Raw genomic sequence first — 6,000 nt, forward strand, 5'->3', positions numbered from 1 at the left:
GCAAGGGACATATAAACCCCAACTCCAGCAGGCTGCCTGGGAGTGCAGGTCAGAAGAATGCTGTGGCCGCATGGGAGCAGCCTGGAAGCCCCGCTGGTGAAATAGGACATGGCCATCCTGCACGGCAGCCTCTCACCTCCCCCTGCACTGCCTGCCCGGCAGCCCCCTTCCCCGCTCGCTCAAGCTCTTCCCACGCTGGAGCTGCCTGAGAGGGCAGCCAGAGGAAGTGCTGGCTGGCAGGGCAGCTCTTGTTCCTTCCCTCTCGGGGAACATTCCATGCCTGCTGGGAGCGCCTTACCCTACTCGCTATGTGCCCCCACACACTATCCTCTGCCACAAACCGTGCTCCTCAAAGGGGCAGCCGGTGCATGCGTGTTGCCTTGGTAGCTGCCTCTTCAGGGCCGGGTGACAGGCTGCCACTCCTCTCTCCTCTTACCCCACACCTGCAGTGACCGGACACTGCTAGGTCCCTTTTTCCACTCAACTTTCCAGTGGAAAATCAGATACCTGACAACCCTAGGAACCATGCTGCACCACAGACTACAGGACCCCTGTGCCTAAAGATGCATCTGATGAAGAAGATTGTACTAAGGCCTAAAGTCTATAAAAGGTATGCACAAAACCCCATGTTGCCGTTCTACAGGAGAGAAGCAACCAAAGTAACAGTAGACAATAATGAAGAAGCAGAGTGGGGAAGGAAGCAGTGTCCCCAGACCTGAAGAACAACTCTGTGTAGCTCAAAAGTTTGTACCTTCTACCAACAGAAGTTAGACCAGTAAAAGATATTACCTCACTTACCTTTTCCTTCTGATATCCTGGGACCAACACAACTACAACAACACCGCAAACAATTATATATGACAATGAATGCTGAGATTCAAAAACATAAAGCTTTATAACCATTAAGACAGTCAACATCATGTCAAAATACACAATGTAAATATCCTAAGTTAAACTCCAGTAAGCTATTTCTTTATTTTGCCTACCTGTAATTTTCAATTATCATCCATGGAAATATTTTTTCATCTGTTTGTGTGGTAAAAGAAACGTTTACCAATAAAAATCTAATAATTCCAAGCCTAACTCTGAGTCTGATCCAATATGGCAATTCCTGTGGCCTTAAATACCTTTGTGTCCTAGTATTTTAATTTACTTTTTTTAAAAGAAAATTACTTAATGGTAATTCTTGTTCTCAGATGCTTGTAACAAACAGGCAAAAACCCTTTTGCTAAGTACCATATCCAATGAATTCCTTTGCTGATCTTTTTGCTAATTCTAAACAAATGTCTTCCCCATTTTCAATTATTGGACTGAATCTCTGTCCTATGACCTGTACATTTAGTACTATTATGGATTCAGTCATCATTCAACTCTTTCCTTTCTGTTGCATTAAACTCAATAATTTTTTAAATATAAAAATATAGGAAAATATTAAGAATAAATACTCAACACGAAAAGCGAGAGATTGCCCTATACAAATGCAATATCAGTCTCTAACTTAGCAGGTCTGGACTCAGTTTTTAAAAATGTGTTTGCTTAAATGTGCACCTAACGTACTCACACAAAACTACTGATGCGCCATTGTAAGTCAAGGATTCACACTCACAGGTTACCATAATGCAGATCCTCAACATGAGCATGCACAAGATTATCTTGCCAATTTAAACATTACTCGTATTCCCCCTTAACTCTTGAATGCTTCAGATGACATGTAGCCAAATCAAATTCAATGGAACTACTCACATGTGTGAAGTTACTCACTCGCATACATGTTTTCAGGTTCAGGTACAAATTTGGGTCCTGATCTTATAACAGTAAATGTTTAAAGTGGCAAGATTTTCTTCCTGATAGCTCAACCTGGACATAGAAAAGGTCAGTTCTGAATTTGGTCAGGATGTCTCTAACTCTTCATAATTGTGGCCTGAATTTTTAAAAGCAAGTTCATAATGTTATCCAGCACAATTTGTGGCTAATTATCAATATGGGACTGCAGATACACATCTTTTAATTCATTTGAGACGAAAAAGCAGGTCTTTGAATCAACTCCCTTGCTGACAGTCTCGAGGAAATACATCTTGAAATATATATTTTTAAAATAACCTGTTTTTATTATTGGAAACTCTTGATGGATAAAGAATAACGTATTGCTGCCTAGAGCAATCTGGTCTTTATTATCTATAACTGTAATATCTAGATCACCCTGGGTATATTTCTTGTTTCTCTTGAGATCAGCAAATTTACATTCCAATTCAGTAATAAGCCTAGCTTACTCTCTACTTCCTATGTCTGTTCTCACAAATTCCATAATTATATACTTGCATACTACAAAGTTTTAGTGCAAAATTCTGCTCTCAGACATGATTGCACCAACCGATTAGATGGAAGACCAGTTTAAACAACCATAATCTTTCTGGCACTATAGAACACAGAAAAACATGGAATAAAACCCGTCAAGAAGAAATGCCAACCCAACTAACAAAAAGAAGGTGACTCACCATTTGCAAAACTACTGACCTCTGCCAGGACACAGATGTAGAAAGCAATACTTGGTGGGAGGTAGTCACACCTGAATTCTCAATTAAATTCCAACTGAAATAATAATTTCAAATTATGCCAAGATGACTAAAATGCTGTCTCCAACGATAAAAAAGAAGATATTCAATGCTCTCAACGGTTTGTTTTCTTAGATCAGTAATCTTTAAGAAAATGTCTTTACCAGATTTAAAACTGGCATCTTTCTTTTTTCTATGAAGACAGAGAATAAGATTTCTGCTAAGCTCATTCACGTAACATTCCAGTCATTCAGTGATTAACCAAAAATCTTTGTTGTACCCTGATCGAAAAAGGTTAGAAAAGCAGACTGAAGTACATGGACTAGGATGACCAGAGAGCAAGTGTGAAAAATCGGGATGGGGGTGGGGGAGTAATAGGAGCCTATACAAGAAAAAGACCCAAAAATCGGGACTGTCCCTATAAAATCAGGACATCTGGTCACCCTAACATGGACACAGCCATGGAGCACTTCAAACTACTATTTCCATTTACCATTCTTAAGGCAATATCTTTATCCCATCAAAATAACCCAACTACCAGAACAGTAAAACTTAACTCTTCTATGCAGTGTAGTTGTAGCTGTGTTGGTCCAAATATATTAGAGAGAAAAGGTGTGTGAGATATGACTTTTATTGGACTAACTTCTGCTGCTGAGAGAGACAAGCCTTGAAGCTTACACAGACCTGAAGAGGAGTTCTGTGTAAGCTCGAAAGCTTGTCTCTCTCAGCAAAAGAATAAGGTCCAATAAAAGTTATTACCTCACCCACCTTGTCTCTTATTCTTAATATTTAAGAATAAGAATAAGAAACTTATTCTTAATATTTAAGAGGGGAAAGTCTGTGAGTTTAACTTTCCACTTCCATAATCTAAAGTAAGAAGTCACCTGACAAATAGGAAAAGATTACATTTACACTTAACCCTTTCGGGACTGCTTTAGTCCTTTTCGATATGTCTGTACCCCTTTTCCTGTCAAAATTTTTCATATGTTTACTTCTTTCAAGTGAACCTGGAAACTCATAATAAACAACAAGCCCCCCCTCCCAAAAGTGGATATTAGAGGAGAGGGGAGAAAGTATGATTGATGGCAGTGGTTTAAAATCTGGTTTATATGCAACTGTCAATACAAAGGGAAAAAAATGAAAGGAAGTTAGCTGATGCTCTTCAGGAGTGGACCAGCCTTTCACCACTGGAGAAGATTCAAAATATGATCAAGTTGCAAGAGAAAATTAGTCTGCTAATCTAAGACTAGCACTTAGTGTTTATTTGTCTAGGTTTATATAATTTTAGACAATTTCTAACTGGCATTTTCTGCACAGGAAAGGCCCAAGTTGCAATAGCAGGGGTGTGCAACATATCACTTTTGAGATACTTGAACAAAGCTACATAAGAGAGCTTACATAGCGCCTGCCTACACATTTCTTGGGATCAAAATAATTTTATTACTCTATTTCCATAAGTGCTAAATTTACCAAAAACTTAAAAATAGCAAAGAAAACTTAATTTCTCTCTCAGGTTCCTTTTAAAAAAACAACAATGGAGGAAGGAGAAATATTAAACTCCTGAACTAATTAACAAAACTAAAGGAGGAGGTGGGGGACAATGATAATTAGTATGTACCCTCCCCCGAACCAAACCTCCAAATACACTCATTCTGTATATGCACACACAACAGCAGCATCATAAACCGTCTCAAGTTCTTGCCATTATTCAGTTCGACATCTGCACATGTTTATGCGTCTCTCCAAACAACCTCTTGAACACCCTGCTGGAGCTGTCATTTTTTTCTTCTCCCTATCTGGCAGATGGCAAGTCAACAATCGGCATCAACAGCAGCCGAATATCTCCCCCCTCCAGTCTACCCCCCCCTCAAACAGACACAATAATAACTTCTTTGTGCTTCCCCACAATGCAGCTGCTTAAACCATTTCGCTACAAGGCTGCTTTGCCTTAATAAAAAAAAATCCCTTCTGTCAAGTCTAAAAAGCAGCATAATGTTAAGCAAGCTAAAGCCACAGCACAGCTGCAAACGGGCAGACACATTGACAGCTCCTCCCTTAACAAAGCCCTCTGAATTGAAGGGGGTTCATCTGAGGCTCACACAGTAATTAGTATAAAAAAGTCCGACAGCCTCTATTATGCTAAGGAAAAAAAACTGGACAGAACTGGGCTGCTGTTTTGCGTCAAGAGTTCTGCTGCAAAGTAGATAAATCATGTTGGGTTTTTTTCCCCTCTCTTTTTAAAGACAGTAATAAGGAGGATGAGAGAAGCTAATTTGAAAACTTGGACACAGTAATTGTACCATATGGTGAGCATTTATCCCTTCTGAAATACACGCTAACAGTCACTTACATGCACAGTGCTTTGTTTTACAGTTGTTATTCTCTCTACCATATTCATAAAATGGATCTGAATATCTGATACTCCAGAGAAGTTGTGTGTAATTAGCAACAAAACTGCCTGGGCTTATTATACTGGCCTAGCATACCAATCTAGTATACTGCAAAACAACTGCCTCCCTTCCTTTCCTCCCCTCCCCCCACAAGAATGAAGTAGTGTCCACTTCAAGGTTTTATCTTCAACTCAAGCTAGTCAGATATCAAAATATGACAAAGTTTAGAGAAAAAATTTCTTGACATTTTTATATATTGCTTCTTGAAACAGCTGGTTCTAGAACACATGAGGGGAGGCTAGTCTCATTATAATCCTATGTTACACAAAGGAGTTGGTTCAAGAAACAAGTATAATTCAGCCACTAGATAAAAATAACCACAAAATAATTAAGTTCAACCATCCTCAGGGGAGGAACTGTACCAAAAACTTCCATGGTGACATTAAGCTTAAGAAAGGGCAATTTAAAAAACAAAGAACTCAGTTAAAGAGACCCTAAGAAAAAGTGAGGAAATTGAAATCCTTATTTTCTACCTGGATGATATTAAAACATACTGTACCATAATAGACTCACAGAAGATATGCACACAGCTGAACAAAAAAGGAAGAGGGAATATCAAAATTATTTTTAAAAAATAAACTGCAGTTGAATGGCAAGGTTCAGAAATTATTCAAGTCAAACAGTATCTTTCAGAAAATGGAAATCCAATCCCGGAAAGGAACATAAACCAAGGCATGCAAAATGTAAGGTAGCAATTTGGAGGTCTAAAACAGATTTTTGAGGAGCAAATAACCAAACACATATAAACAAAAATAAATTAAGGCGAACAACATGAGAGAATCAGTCCATCTGCTAGACACCAGGACATAAAGGCTACAACTGAGAATTAGGATATTGTAGAGAAACTAAGGCCTTGTCTACACTTGCAAGTTGCAGCACTGGTGAGGGGGTTACAGCGCTGCAACTTAGCAGGTGTCTACACTTAAAAGCTCAGCCAGCGCTGCAACTCCCTGTTTGCAGCGCTGGCTGTACACCTGGGTCTGCTTCCGGTGTAGCGA

The 6,000-nt window shown here is 39.2% G+C and overlaps 1 protein-coding gene across 2 annotated transcripts in view; it reads right to left on the reverse strand.

Annotated features, from left to right (window-relative positions):
* Positions 1 to 6,000, reverse strand: part of AKT3 (AKT serine/threonine kinase 3) — a 297,009-nt gene that overhangs the window by 163,008 nt on the left and 128,001 nt on the right. The window lies entirely within an intron of this gene.

The sequence above is a fragment of the Chelonoidis abingdonii genome, chromosome 3, assembly GCF_003597395.2.
Source record: "Chelonoidis abingdonii isolate Lonesome George chromosome 3, CheloAbing_2.0, whole genome shotgun sequence".
Lineage (NCBI taxonomy): Eukaryota > Metazoa > Chordata > Testudines > Testudinidae > Chelonoidis > Chelonoidis abingdonii.